Source organism: Zalophus californianus, chromosome 6 (assembly GCF_009762305.2).
Source record: "Zalophus californianus isolate mZalCal1 chromosome 6, mZalCal1.pri.v2, whole genome shotgun sequence".
Taxonomy (NCBI): Eukaryota; Metazoa; Chordata; class Mammalia; order Carnivora; family Otariidae; genus Zalophus; species Zalophus californianus.
In genome coordinates this window covers 108,893,468-108,909,201 of record NC_045600.1, presented here as the reverse complement: position 1 = coordinate 108,909,201, position 15,734 = coordinate 108,893,468, and the positions used below count along the sequence as shown (strand labels likewise).

General features: G+C 36.5%; 1 protein-coding gene across 3 annotated transcripts in view; it reads right to left on the bottom strand.

Moving 5' to 3' along the window:
- The window catches only part of GLCE (glucuronic acid epimerase), a 115,317-nt gene that overhangs the window by 16,411 nt on the left and 83,172 nt on the right, over window positions 1-15,734 (bottom strand). Inside the window, exon 2 of one of the 3 annotated variants that reach the window (XM_027571126.1) lies at window positions 3,822-3,853. The exons of the other annotated variants lie outside the window; for them this stretch is intronic. The gene's annotated coding sequence lies outside the window, so the exon portion shown is untranslated. The remainder of the gene's footprint in view (window positions 1-3,821; window positions 3,854-15,734) is intronic. 3 annotated transcript variants of the gene reach the window in all.

The following is a 15,734-nucleotide window of genomic DNA, read 5'->3' as shown; positions in this document are numbered from 1 at the left end:
TTTCATTAACCTTTATGCCCAGATTTTGTTATCTGATACCACTCCTTCCTAAAAGCAACGACGGCTTCTTAGAGAAATGGATTTCAAGTCTAGGGCCTTGTTATGCCAGAAAATAAAGAAAATTTTCAAATATCGATGAGATCATAATCCAGTGGATCAAAAAAGCAGTAGGATATAGAGAAAATGAGATTGGAAACACTGGTTATTGCTGAAGCTGAAAGATATGTTGAAGGTCCACTATATTATTCTCTATACTTTTGTTTGTTTGAACATTTCCATAATTAAAAACATAGTTATCATAGCAAAAAGACACAAGAATCCACCTGAAAGATCCTTTTCCCCGTAAGTCAAAGTTGCAAGAATTATCCCTGATGTTGACTGAAACACACTGAAACAATAAAAATCCATGAGTCTATAATGATACTCAAAAAAGAGAAAGCCAGAAAAACAAATCAAAACAAAACAAAAAGCAACCTTATGTCATCTTCTGACTGAGCTGGTTAAAACCGGTAACTAAGTGAAATTATTTATCTATCTGGCCTTTGCAAGAGAACAAACCAATAGCCCCAGATGATAAAGAATTCTGTTACAGAAAAAGGGTGGCTAATGATGTAGAAGAAAAATTCTAAAAAAATCAGAAAATTAGCATTAGTATTATATTCAGGTATATGTTTGATACGGACCTTGAGATTCATACTGTGCAAAGTAACACCAAATACATTATTTTCTAGTAGCAAGATAAAAAAGCTGAAACTCTACAACGAAGGGATCAGATTCATTACCCTAATTCAGTGCTCAAATACAGTCTCATTAATGGTGACTCATCCAGATACTGTTTTTTTTTTTGATGAGTTAAAATAAAAAGTAAATAACCTATCATATATCCCAGCCAAAAATGTTTAATATGGATCCCTGAGGCATTACAATTTGACTTTTAATTAATAAAAAATACAAGAGATAGAGGAACAAGTTAAATGCAGATGCAACCAGACACATCTTTTTTCTTTTTTAAGATTTATTTATTTGAGAGGAGTGAGCAAGCGTGCATGTGAGTGGGGGGAGGGGCAGAAGGAAAGGGAGAGAGAATCAATCCTCAAGCAGACTCCCGCTGAGCACGGAGCTGGATGCAGAGCTCCATCACAGGACCCTGAGATCATGACCTGAGCCAAAACCAAGAGCTGGCCGCTTAACTGACTGAGCCACCTAGGTATCCCTCAACCAGACACATCTAGAAGGCAAGACATCCTGCAGGAGAGCTGGCCCTGTCCCCTCAAAAAGTCAGTGGTATGAAAAGAAGAAGGGGACTAGGTCAGATTTTTTTTCCCAAAGAGACTTATTAGGGCATATGACAACCAGATGTGAGACTTGGTCCTCCACTGGGAAATCTGACTATGCATTTGAAGATAGAAGGACATAGACCGCTAATCGAAAAAAGGAGGAACAAAACACACATAGAATGATCTCACTTTAGTAAAACAATGCACACAGAGGTCTTTATTTTCTCATTTCCCATTATTTACTGGGTTTTTAAAAATCATTAAAAGAGAAAGGTCAAAGTCACTTTTGTTAAAATATTAAAGGAAAGGTAAATTTTAAGTTTAAAAATGTCTATAGGTATTTAGTTTTCGAAATACGGGAGAAAGGAGGATGGAAAAAAAAAAGAAAACTCTGAGTACTGACATGCACTATTAACTACCAAATAGGTTTATCTAAAGGTAAACATGATAATTTTATTATAATGTTGCTCAAATTATAGAAAACTAACCAGAAACTTTAAAATTTCAGAAAGTAGACTGTACTGACATTTTGCTAGTACAATAACAACAGGACCTTTAACAGACCAAACTTTTCTGCTGAGTGGTGATAAGCTTCCTACTTACTTTAAAACTTTTGCCACATCTATAAACCAGATTAACCTTTCTAGTTAAAAAAAAAAAAAGTTTAAAAAAATCAATAAATTCAAAACCCTTGAAAACTCATCTACTGTAGACCCTAAAGATTTCTTTCATTAGAAACATAATCCAATAAAAATTGATTTTAGTACCTTTAGAGATCTAAAACAGAAAATAACATAAGTATCATAAAGAAACTGTGGAATAATTTCTTTGCAGAAATGGTTAAAATTGAGGGAAAACAAAATATAACTTAGTTATCCTTTGGGAAAGCAAATTATTCTTTTCTAAAATGATTTGCAATTCAAAAAACTCTTGTGCTGTAGATACTTTACTTTTCAAATTCACTTTTCTAACTGAATATTTCAAGTAACCAAGTCATTCAAAACATTAAATCATGGATATCACCATGAGTTTTTAAACTACAAAGGTCATATTTCAGTTAAGAACATTTAAATAAATTCATAAAAGATTTCATTGAAAGAAACTTCTTTCCTCTGAATTATGTAGACCAAGGCTTGCTTGATCATTATTTTCTTTTATTTACTTACATATCTAACAATTTATATTTCTTATAATACTTTGGCACCAAGTAAACACAAAAGTAGTTGTGCAACAGATAATCACACTGACTGACTGGTTCGATCAGCATCTATTCAGCTCCTATGTGACTGGTAAGGCACTATTCCTGTCCCCAAAGGCCAGGTTATTGGGAAATATGCACATAAAAACAATAATGCTGAGATAAGAACTATAAAAAAGTTACATACAATATGCTGTGACACACAGAGAAGGAGGCCTATAACTCTCCCTTAATTTTTTAAGGTGTTAAGGAAAGCTTCAAGGTGGAATGAATACAACAGACAACTAAGCATGCTCCCAAATCAGGCATCTGCACTTGCCATGCCCTCTGCCTGGCACTGTTTCCCCAGATAATCCATTTGGATCGCTCCCTTACTTATTCAGGTCACTGCTTAAGTGTTAATTTATCAAAGAGGCCTTCTCACCCTGACCATCTTATCTAAAAATGTCTCACCCCAACATTCTCCAGGTCTTTACTCAGCTTTATTCTTCATAGCATTTACCACACTTGGTATTATACATACTTAGCTTATTATCTGTCTCCAATCCACTAGAATCTAAGCTCCATGAGGACTGGGATTTTGCTTCTCCTGGTCACTGCTGGATCCCCAGTGCCTAGAAATGTGTCTGGTTCACAACAGGCATTCAATAAAGATTTGTTGAATGAACGAATATTGTTAGGTATGCAATTTTATTTTTTTTTTAAGATTTTATTTATTCATTTGGGGGGTGGGCATGACCAGGGTGAGGGACAAGCAGACTCCCTGCTGAGTGTGGAGCCCGACACGGGGCTCGATCCCACAACCCTGAGATCATGACCTGAGCCGAAATCAAGAGTCGGACACTTAACCGACTCAGCCACCCAGGCACCCCAATTATGCAATTTTAAAAAATAATAGACAACTTTGTTTTCCTTCCCATATCTGGGTATTCTGAAATCATAATCCAAATAAAAATGAACACGACTGAGACAACAGAATATGGACTGTGATGCTGTATATTGGCCAACTCTTTAAAATAGATTTACAGTTTAATTACTGCTGTTAGAAATGTTCCATCTGTTTACTGCTTGATAGACCAAGACTTAAATTACACGGTCAAATGGTTAAGTACTCTGTGATAGCTCTAACACAAAAGAGAAATGCCTAAGGTGGTCAGGACTCTTCCAGTAATGTAAAACAAGTAGTATTCTCACTACAGAGAAGGTAACTTTGCTATCCATTTTTTTAAATAACAAAGTTGAAATAATCTACGATACAATTTGCTCACAATGCTTCAAATAAGAGTATACTTCCAGGCAAACACCCCAAAGAAATTGAGTAGCGGGTACAGAGTACACAGGCATACCTTGGAGATATTGCAGGTTAGGTTCCAGAACACTGCAATAAAGCAAATATCACAACAAGTAAAATAATTTTTTAGTTTCCCAGTGCATGTAAGTTTCAGTACACTGCTTAATAGATTAATATGCTTAGTAGATTACAATGTAGTCTATTAAGTATGCAACAGCATTATGTCTAAAAAACAATGTACATACCTTAATTAAAAAACACCTTATTGCTAAAAAAACGCGAACCATCATAAAAGCTTTCAATGAGTCATAATCTTTGCTGGTGGAGGGTCTTGCCTTGATGTTGATGGCTGCTGACTGGTCAGGGTGGTGGGTGCTGAAGGTTGGGGTGGCTGTGACAATTTCTTAAAATAAGACAACAGTGAAGTTCACCACATCGATTGACTCTCCCTTTCATAAATAATTTCTCTGCAGCATGTGATGGGTTTGATAGCATTTACCCACAGAACTCCTTTCAAAACTGGAGTCAATCCTTTCAAACTCTGCTGCTGCTCTATCAACTAACTTTATGTCATATTCTAAATCCTTTGTTGTCATTTCAACAATCTTCACCAGAGTAGATTCCATCTCAAGAAACCACCTTTTCTGCTCATCCATAAGAAGCAACTCCTCATCCATTAGTTTTATCATGAGATTGCAGCAATTCAGCCCCATCTTCAGACTCCATTTCTAATTCCAGTTCTCTTGCTATTTCCACCACATCTGCAGTTACTTCCTCCAGTGAAGCCTTGAACCTCTCAAAGTCCTCCATGAGGGATGGAAAACACTTCTTCCAAACTCCTGTTAATGTTGGTATTTTGACCATCCCCATGAATCATGAATGCTCTTAATGCCATTTAGAATGCTAAATTCTTCCCAGAAGGTTTTCAATTTACTTTGTCCAAATCCATCAGAGGAATCGCTACCTATGGCAGCTACCGCTTTATGAAATATATTTTTTTTTATTTTATTTTTTTAAGAGAGAGCGTGTGCGCATGAGGCAAGGGCAGAGAGAAGGAATTGTAAGCAGGCTCCATGCCCAACACGAAGCCCAACTCAGGGCTCGATCTCCAGACTCTTGAGATAATGACCTAACCCAAAATCAAGAGTAGGACACTTAACTGACTGAGCCACCCAGGCACCCCTGAAATGCATTTCTTAAAATAATAAGACTGGGAAGTTGAAATTCCTCTTGATCCATGGGCTGCTGAATAGTTGCTGTGTTTGCAGGCATGAAAACAACATTAATCTCTGCCATCAGAGCTCTTGGGTGACCAGGTGCATTGTCAATGAATAGTATTTGAAAGGAATCTTTTTTTCCAAAGAGTAGGCCTCAACAGTGGGGTTAAAAATAAAATTCAGTAAATTGTGTTGTAAACAGATGTGCTGTCATCTAGGCTTTGTTGTTCCATTTATAGAGCACAGGCAGAGTGCATTTAGCTAATTCTTAAGGCCCCTAGGATTTTTATAATGGTAAATGACTATTGGTTTTAACTTCAAGTCACCAGCTGCATTAGCTCCTAAGGAGTGAGCCAGCCTGTCCTTTGAAGCTTTGAGGCCTGGCATTGACTTCTCTCTAGCTATGTAAGTCTGAGACGGCAACTTCTTCCAATAAAAGGCTGTTTCATCAACAATGAAACCTTTTGTTTAGTACAACCACCTTCATTAATTATCTTAACCACCTTCATTAATTATCTTAGCTAGATCTTCTGGATAACTTGCTGTAGCTTCTGTATCAAGATTTGCTGCTTTACCTTACACTTTTATGTTATGTACAGTTTTTTCTTTACATATCATGAACCAACCTCTGCTAGCTTCAGACTTTCCTTTTGCACCATCATCATCTCTCAGTATATGTAGAACTGAAGAGAGTTAGGCCTTGCTCTGGATTAGGCTGTGGCTTAAGGAAATGTTGTAGCTGGTTTGATCTTTAGTCCAAACCACTAAAACTTTCTCCGTATCAGCAATAAGGCTATTTTGCTTTCTTATCACTTGTATGTTCACTGGAGTAGCACTTTTAATTTCCTTCAAGAACTTTTCCTTTGCATTCACAACTTGACTGGCTTGTTTGGCACAAGAGGCCTAGCTTTTGCCCTGTCTCTGCCTTCAACATGTATTCCTTACTGAGCTTAATCATTTTTAGCTTTCAAAATGGGAGACATGTGACTCTTACTTTCACTTGAAAACTCAGAGGCCATTGCAGGGTTTTAATTGACCTAATTTTGATACTGTTGTGTCTTAGGCAACAGGGAGACCCAAGGAGAGGAAGAAAGAATGGCCTGTCTGTGGAGCAGTCAGAACATACACAACATTTACCAATTAAGTTTGCTGTCTTACATGGGCATGGTTCATGGAGCCCAAAACAATTATAATAATAACATCAAAGATCACCGATCACAGATCACCATAATAAATTTAAAAAGTTTAAGATATTGTGAGAGTTACCAAAATGTGACACAGAGACAAGTGAGCAAATGCTGTTGGGAAAATGGCACCTAAAGACTTGCTTGACACAGGGTTGCCACAAACCTTCATTTTATTCAAAACAACAACAACAAAACAAAACCACAAACGGTAATATATGTGAAGTGCAATAAAATGAAATGCAATAAAATGAGGTATCCCTGTATTACATGATTCACATTTTACAGATGAAGGGACTAAGATATAACAGCCCACGAGAGATTCACTAAAGAGGACAGAGACAAAGCCAAGATGGGTGAGAACTTAAACGTGGTTAAAACCTGTGTTTCTTTGTATTTTACGGTTGATGAAACAAACAGGCTTTGTAATGTTAAGTAATTTACCCTAAGTTACATAATGTTCACTTGAAATTTTAACTCATTTGTTTGTCTGACTCTAAACCCTGTGTTCTAAGTGATGTGCCATAAAGTATCTTTGAGCAGTTACATATTGTATTTCAGAAGCTGAATACTATCCTTCCCCAGAAAATATTCTAATTTATAACAGGTTACCAGATTGTGAATTGGACTCACCATCAAGGGTCTTATTCTAGACAGAGCTGAATTTTGACAACGAATCAATAGTCTGCATAGGTAAAATACAATTTTAGGAAAGTTACCTAGTTATTCTAAAAAATTAGTATTTCTGAACGAAGCTACTGGAATTTTTAAATTTTTTTCAAATATAACAGCATTATTATATAACATATTAATATTAGAAAAGAACAGAAATATCATAATTATGAATATACATGCATATATATCATCCAATAAAGCTACCTACTCTCCACATGTATTAGAATAATTAAGCCCCTGAAAATAGGATTTCCAGTGGCCCCACAAATCCAGCAACAGTTTACAAATGCATTACAATACCTCATTTCTGCTAACAATTATTGTGATGTACTGGGATAATTGTCCAAGCAAAACCTTTCTCTAAAGATAGAAATGGAACTTAGTAACAGTTTCATTAGTCCATGTCAATTTGAGGCTTTGAAAATAATGTACTGGTGTCCTAAAAACCCCAACGTGGCCGTATATAAGGAAAATAACTAGCATTAATATAAGAAATTGGAGTATTAAAAGTAGAAATCTTAAGCAAAAAAATTTCTTATTCCATGACTATCTTTTTATTAGCAATTTTTATTAGCAATAACAGCTGCCACCAAACCAAAAAAAAAAAAGGAAAAAAAGACAAAATTTCTGTTATATAAATGCTTTGACTTTTTTTTTCCTTAACTTAGTTTTAGATACAGATTGTCTGTAATTACCTTCAGAATGAAAATGACCTTTGACATCAAAGTTCAAATTTATCTGCTCAAGTTACTCAACACAAATATGCTTTGAAGCAAGTTAAACCAGTACTTCTGCTTTCTCTGCTATTCTCTTATAAACATATCCATTGTCAGAAAAGGAAAAAACAATAAAAATGCAAAACTTTAACCACAGAGATGAAGGAGAACCATCTAATGAAGAATACGTTATAACTCGGGAGTTGGGAGAAGATAAACTTGTGGTACTGTGCTCTATTTGCTAGGAGACCTGAGACCACCTGGTGTTTTCTATTAGCCCAGAGTGTAGAAGCTCACACTCTTTTTCCATTTTTTTAAATTGTGCTAAAATACATGTAACATAAACTTTACCATCTTAACCATTTTTCAGTGTACAGTTAAGTGGTATTAAATATATTCATAATGTTGTGCTACCACTGCTAGCATTCATTTCCGTAACTCCTCATCTTGTAAAACTGAAACTCCCATGCCCATTTAACAATAACTCTCTATCCCTCTCTCCCCACCAGGCCTGGGCAACCACCATTCTACTTTCTGGGTCTATGATTTTAGCTACTCTAAGTATCTTACAGAAGTGGAATCATACAGTATGTCTTTTTTTGTGACTGGTCTATTTCACTTAAGCATAATGACCTCAAGTTTCATCCATGGTGTAGTCTATGTCAGAATTTCTTTTCTTTTCAAGACTAAAAAATATTTTACAGTATGCACACACCACGTTTTACTTATCCATTTATCAGTTTATGGACACTTGGATTACTTGTACTTCTTGGCTACTGTGAATAATGCTGCTATGGACATGGGTGTGCAAACATTTTTTCAAGACTCTTTTCAATTATTTTGGATATATACCTAGAAGTAGAATTACTGGATCATATGGTAATCCCAATTCCATTGAGGAACCACCATACTGTTTCCTGTAGTTGATGTAACATTATATTCCCACTAACAGCACACACACTTCCAGTTTCTTCACATCCTTGCCGACTTGTTATTTTGCTTTTAAATAGTACCCATCCTAAAGTGTATGAGGTAGTACATCTCATTGTAGTTTTGAAATGCATTTCCTTAATTATTAGTGATGTTGAACATCTTTTCAAGTGCTTATTGGCCAAATATAAATCTTCTTTGGAGAAATGTCTTTTCAAGTCCTTTGCTCATTTATGAATTGGGTTTTTGTTGTTGTTGAGTTTTAGGAGTTATCTGTATATTCTGATATTAATCCCTTATCAAACATGTGATTTGCAAAAACTTTCTCCCCTTCTGTGGGCTGCCTTTTTTACTCTGTTGATACTGTCCTTCTGGTACACAGAATTTAATTTTCATGAGGTCCACTCTGTTTATTTTTTTTTGTTGCCTGTGCCTTCAGTGTCATAGTCAAGAAATCACTACCAAATCCAATGTCATGAAGCTTCTCTGTCCTGTTTTCTTCTGAGAATTTCATAGTTTTAGGTCTTACGTGTAGCTCTTCGATCCATCTTAGAGTTAACTTTTACATATGGTGTTAGGTAAGGGCCAGAACTTCATTCTTTTGCACACGGATATCCAGTTTTTTCAGCACTTTTTGTTTAAAAAGACTATCCTTTCCCCCATTGAATGGTTTTGTCACTCTTGTCAAAATCATCTAACCATATACGCAAGGGTTTATTTCTGGGCTGTCTACTCTATTGGTCTGTCTTTATGCAAATAATGCACTATTTTGATTACTGAAGTAAGCTTTGAAATTAGGAAGTGTGTGTTTTCCAGTTTTGTTCCTTTTTTTTTTTTTTAAAGACTGTCTTGCCTATGTGGGGTCCCTGGAGATTCCATATGAATTTTAGAATGAGTTTTTCTGTTTCTGAAAAAAACACATTGAAATTTTGATAGGGATTGCACAGAATCTGTAGATTACTTTAGGTAGTGCTGATATTTTAACAATACTAACTCTTTCAATCCACAAACATGGGATGTGTTTCCATTTACTTATGTCTTTTTTAATCTGGAAGTTCATAATTTAAGCCAACTGGGCCTTCCACCTGACATACTACTTTTGTAGGGAAAGTTTAGTGTGCCAACAGGACACCAAAACAATGCATTTTCTAAAATGCAGCAACCACAAACTAGACAGAAAGAATAATACAAGGAACGTTTCTTTAAATAATTTTAAGAAGTGAAGTACAGATGTTGACTGGTACCAGATCAACCACCTTTCCATACTACTGGAAAGAAAGAAACTCTGTTTGCATAAAAATACTAAATTAATGAAGTAAAAAAGGAAAACCCTTAATAATTCCTACAGTACCAGTTATGACAATGAGCTAGTGAACAGATAAGTATTTTACTTATTACTATGTATATAATTTAGCCTAAGATCTGACACTGAGGAAAATATAAAATGTTTACATGATTCCTTCCCTCAAATGACTTACAACCTCAGAGACAAGATCTGAATGTAAGGAAAACTACCGAAGAAAAAAATTTATATTGAAAAGGTGTTAAAATAAATGCAATCGTTGAATTTGCAAATCAAAAAGTAATGTGGCAGGTTGTTAGGTAAAGGAAAGGTGCTTATAAGCGATACATGGAGGAACATATACTAAAGCAGAACATAGATGATATACTTGCAGCTATGGATTTCCATATCTATTGTGCAAAGTACTTTTATTTTCATTTTCTTCATTTAATTCCGCCAGCAATCCAATGAAATGGGCAGGAAAATGAGTGCTATTTTACAAAAGAGAAAACTGAGGCTCAGCAATATTAAGTAGGTTGTCAAAATTGATAAGGTGAAGCCAAGCACAGAATCTAGGTCTTTTGATTCAAGCTCTATTTTACCAGTGATTTCCAAACCCAGCATATCAGTCTCTGGGCTGGGAATAGATGTTTCAAGATCCTCAGGTGATTCTGAGGATTAATTAGGTTTGGGCACCAGTATACTATACCAGCAGTTTGTAAGTTTTATTGGGCATCAGAATTACCTAGAAGGCTTGTTCAAACACAGATTGCTAGGTCCCACTTCCATGGTTTCTGATTCACTGAATCTGGGTGAGCCCAATAATGTGGCTGTCTAACCAGTTTTAGGTGAGAAATCTATGCTGCCAGACCACACTCTCAGAATCACTGTAATATACCAAATGCATTAAGTTTATTTAACTAGTAGATACTTTTTGCAAATGATAAAATAGGTGTGCTGCCCAAACTCAGAACCATTTTAGGCAATTGTGAAGATTAAGATTATTAGCACACTGATTTTCGCAGAATTAATCCATACTCCAGTGAGAATGACTTCAGTTAATGTCCTTCCTTTCTAAAACGGACAAAGCAGTGATTCAAGAGCTCGCTAAACCTGAAGCAAAAAGTCATACTTGGAAAAATGTTTCAACTTCTGGCTTTTGCTTGTATACTGAAGAATTTCTGTCAGCTCCAGAAATGTTTTTGAAGTTAATTCTTCCAGAAGGGTAGCTGTTGTCTATACTTTGAAGCTCTGAGAACTGAAAAGGTGTGTTGCTTCTTGGCTGCTAACTTGGCTGGATAAAGAACCTGGGACATAAACTGTCACAGAACTCTCGATTGTCTCCTGATGTTTAATTATAAGAACAATCCAAGGCTAGGAGTCTGCCATACATCCCGTGTGAATGAATAACTTCTGTATATTTGTTTTCCTCTTTGCCTGGATGCCTGATCATTATTGTTATTATTTTTAACAAGGGAAAGTACAAAGTTTCACCAGGACAGGTTTAGTTGTTAGTTTCTCTTTATTAAATTCTCTTGGTATTTGGCAACAGGCTTGTTTGAATTACAGACTCAAGGTCATCCTTTAGCTCAGGAAAATGTTTTTTCTATAGTGTGTTTAATAACTGCTCCTGTTCAATTTGTTTTGGTCTCTTGCAGAATATCAATCATCTATCTATTAGATCTCTTACTCTATCTTACTCTATCTTACGTCTATCACCTGTTCTTCATGTTTTCTTTGTCCATCTCATTTCCCCTTTTCCTCTGCATTCTGGGAGAGCTTCTCAACCTTGTTTAACATTATCACCGAGTCAATTTTCTCAAGTTTCTACTCTATTTTTTCCAGCACACAATTTAATTTGGATACTGCATATTTAGTTACTATTCTATGGCTTCTTATTTGGATACTGCATTTTAGTTTCTAACCTGTTGTTTCTTATTTTATCCAATACCCTTTTAATTTATGCCTCCCCATTAGCCAACCCCCCTTTCATCTCAGTCTACTGTCTTGTGACTCATTTTCCAGGTCTTACTCCAAAGACTCCAGGTTTTCTTCTTTTTCAGTCTGCAAACATAAAAAATGCTTTCTAAAATGTCTTTGTTATTGAAGTAATCTTTAATACCAAGGGTATGCTTTTGCCCTGTATTGAGTGCTATGTTCTTCTTTTCTAGTGTTTGTAGGGTCTTATCTCAGATTACATTCCCAGGTATTTCCTGTAAACCAGCAGTGAGACCAACAGCTTGCTAAAAGTAGGGATTGATTTTTCAGCAAGAATACTTCATGGTAGAGGTGTGAACCTTCATCAGGAAGCATATAATGTCTGACAGTCTTTCTTTTTGTTATGTTAGGATTAATCTGATTGTTCATGTGCTGTCACCTTGATCCAGCATTATAAAGTTCCCCGTTAGCAGCCGTCTAATAGTTTTAGCAATGACGACTGTTTCATTAGGGGTTGCAAAATGGTGATATTCTACCAGCCCTTAATATATTAGCTGACATACTTTTGTAAAGAAAATCTAGCCCTTCTCTATCAATGATCTGGTAATCCTGAGGTATACTGTCTGCACAGGTATATGGTCTGTACAGTCAGAATTAACACCTGAATCTTTCCTTTTACTTACCAGTTCAAAACAATGAATTGGCTCCCTCATAACCTCCAAAAATAAATGAGTTTTTTAAAGTAATATATGAACGAACTCATGAATATTAAATATATTTAATGTGCTTCAATCCATACAGTTACAACTTTTTAAAAATATTTTATTTATTTGAGAAAGAGAAAGTGAAAGAGCATGAGTGGAGGGGGAAAGGCAGAGGGCAAGGGAGAAGCAGACTCCCCGCTGAGCACAGAGCTGACTCCATTGGACTGGGGGGAGAATGGGGGGGGCTTGATCCCAGGACCCTGAAATCATGACCCAAGACGAAGGCAGATGCTTAACTGACTGAATCACCCAGGCGCCCTGAAGTTACAACTTTTTGATGCTCAGATTATCCCATCTTTATTTAGTCAGTGCAAATCTTTTCAAGTTGGCCCCTAAATCCTTGTGACACAACTCAAGGAGCTTCTGATAGCTTTCTTGCTTTCTTGTATTATAAGATATGCCAGGTTCATCATGTATACTTCTTGCCAAAGACATAGCCCTTCTTCAAAGACTTCTAGTTCTATAGTGGGAATACCTATATTATTTCTGATAGAAATTTCTGGACATTTCTGTATTTCAGGATATGAACACCTCCCCTTTTCCATGTTTTAGTGTTAGTATACTATGTTATTAAGATATATTTAGTCATTTCAAAAGTAAGTAGATGTGGGGTTAGAGGGAATCAGATGCCTGCATCCAAACTATCTGACTGTTAGGATTAGGTTCTGCTGCTAGCAACAGACGCCAGAAATAAATCCTTGTATGCTCCAGCCATTGTTATTTTTCACTCATGTAAAAGAAACTCAGGAGTAGGTGATCCGGAACTAATATGCAGCTACATCATCAAGGACCTAGGCACTTTCTATCTTTCCACACCACACTACGGCCCAAGACAGTGACTTAAATCTCAGCCATCATGGCTGCGTTATAGCCCAGAAAGAAGAGGAAAGGCAGAAGGGCAAAAAGAGTGTATCTCTTGTCGAATGTCTCACCCACTTATAGGAAATACTCCATAAATACTAAATTGGAAATGCCTTTATTCAGTCACAGTGTTTCTGGTTGCATACACTTTCAGTCTAATCCATTGGCTTGTGTAACCTACATGGCAACCTAGTCTTCCCACAGTCTACAGCTTGTGCTAAAGATTATCAGCAATCACTGATGGGTAGGTCAACCCTGCCACCTCATCTATCCTCAAACCTTCATGAGACATACTTAGCCTTAAAAAACAAACCAACAAACACCAAACTACGTTTGAATGATAAAGGAAGTTGTTTGTTTTTGAAGGGGTAGGGGGCAAGCTTACAGGGAAAGGAAACATTTAAAGAGTAGTTTTACTATATGCCAGGTGCTGTATATTTGATCTCAGTTACTGAGATCAAACCCTAAGAAGGAGTTGTTATCACCAGCGTATAGTTGAAGAAACTGAGTAGTTTTTAACTCTGCTGAAGGAAAAATTATTAGCAAGCACAGAGTGGGATTTAAACCTAGATTTACCTGGTTTCAAAGTGTTAAGTTCTTCATATCATACCACAATAGCATATTATCTGGCTCCAAATCACTATTTACTCTCTGACCAACTAGATTAAGAGCAGAATGATTTGCCCTTGATTTGTGCAGACATCTTGAACTACTGGCACTGTGCAGCAGCTTCTGAAACTAAAATTCATTTCTGAAAAGAGGTTCTAAATGTGTTCAGCTTAATTCTCCGTAACACTGAAGGCAATAATGTAAAGAACTAGGACGGGAATGTTTTTTAAGGAGCAAAGAGCAGCTTTTGTATACAGAAAAGCTGAACAGTTAGTGTAGCTAAAATGTTCTTTGAAGTATTGTATAATATTTAACTAAAAAAACTCTGCTTCTTCTGAGCAATGTGTCAAACTAAGCATATGTTATGTAAATAAATCAGTTCAGAAAGGAGTCCCAGGCTTCTCCAGCTGTGTAGCAGCCTTTCTCCCCTCATTAGGAAAGCAAGAGAGAGAGAAAACCTAATGATGTGGTTACTCCTCACCGTTCATGCATAGGGGGATTTTACAGCACAGATTGGTAGAACTACCCTCAGAAGTTCTACAGAATAGCTGCCGATAATAACTTTTTATCAAGTTTGGGGCAATCCTGCAAAACAGGAATGACAGAAGGGGAAATGTTCATCAAGTTGCTTGCTTACAGCAATTTTTTTTTTACATTTTTTTAAATTTTATTATGTTATGTTAATCACCATACATGACATCATTAGTTTCTGATGCGGTGTTCCATGATTCATTGTTTGCGTATAACACCCAGTGCTCCATGCAGTATGTGCCCTCCTTAGTGCCCATCACCGGGCTACCCCATCCCCCCACCCCCCTCTTATAGCAATTTTTAAACAATCATAAAGTATAGAGTCTTGGCCATGTAGAAACTATGTGGAAGAAACCAGATGTGGGTATTGGCCCCAAATGGTTTTTAAATATAACTAATTATTGGGATAACTGTTAACAGAGATGTAGTAAAGGGCAGTTTTAAGCTACTTTACAAGCAATGCAGAATGTATCACATTGGAAAAAATGAGGGAATGTGCTAACAGGAATCATGTGAGAACAATCTGCTAGGTTATTGGACTAGACTGAATTCTATTTGCTAGCTGAGTTAGTGTTTTTCTAATATTTATAATAAAAAGAAACATCTAATATACCAGCCTCCCAGAGTACTAGGATTGAGTCCCGCATCGGGCTCCTTCCTCGGCAGGAGTCTGCTTCTCCCTCAGCCTGCAGTTCCCCCTGCTTGTGCTCTCCTCTCTTCCTCTCTCTGACAAATAAATAAAATCTAAAAAAAAAAAAAAAATTCTGGCAAAAGAAAAAGAAATTGTGGGCGGGGCAGTGCCTGGGTGGCACAGTCGGTTAGACATCCGACTCTTGGGTTTCAGCTCAGGTCATGATCTCAGGGTTGTGAGACAGAACCCCACAATGGGCCCCACACTCAGTGGGGATTCTATTAAAATTCTCTCTCCCTCTCTTTCTGCCTTCCCCCACCCTCTCTCTCAAATAAATAATCTTAAAAAGAAAAAAGATGTAAGACTAGCACCCACATTTTAGATTTCTCTAAATAAACAGTTAACAGAATTGAGGGGCAGGAGACAGGGAAAGAGGGACCTTTATAAGAAGAGAAGGAGAGTAAGAGACTAACGGTTCTGAGTCTTTATTAATATAATCCCATTTAACTCTCACAACTACAAAACTGGGTATTATCTTAATTTTCCAGATAAGGAAACTGGTATGGAGTCAATTGTTGAAGCACCCACCTACTTACTGGCTTTGCTACCACTACCAGCTACTTTTGTGAA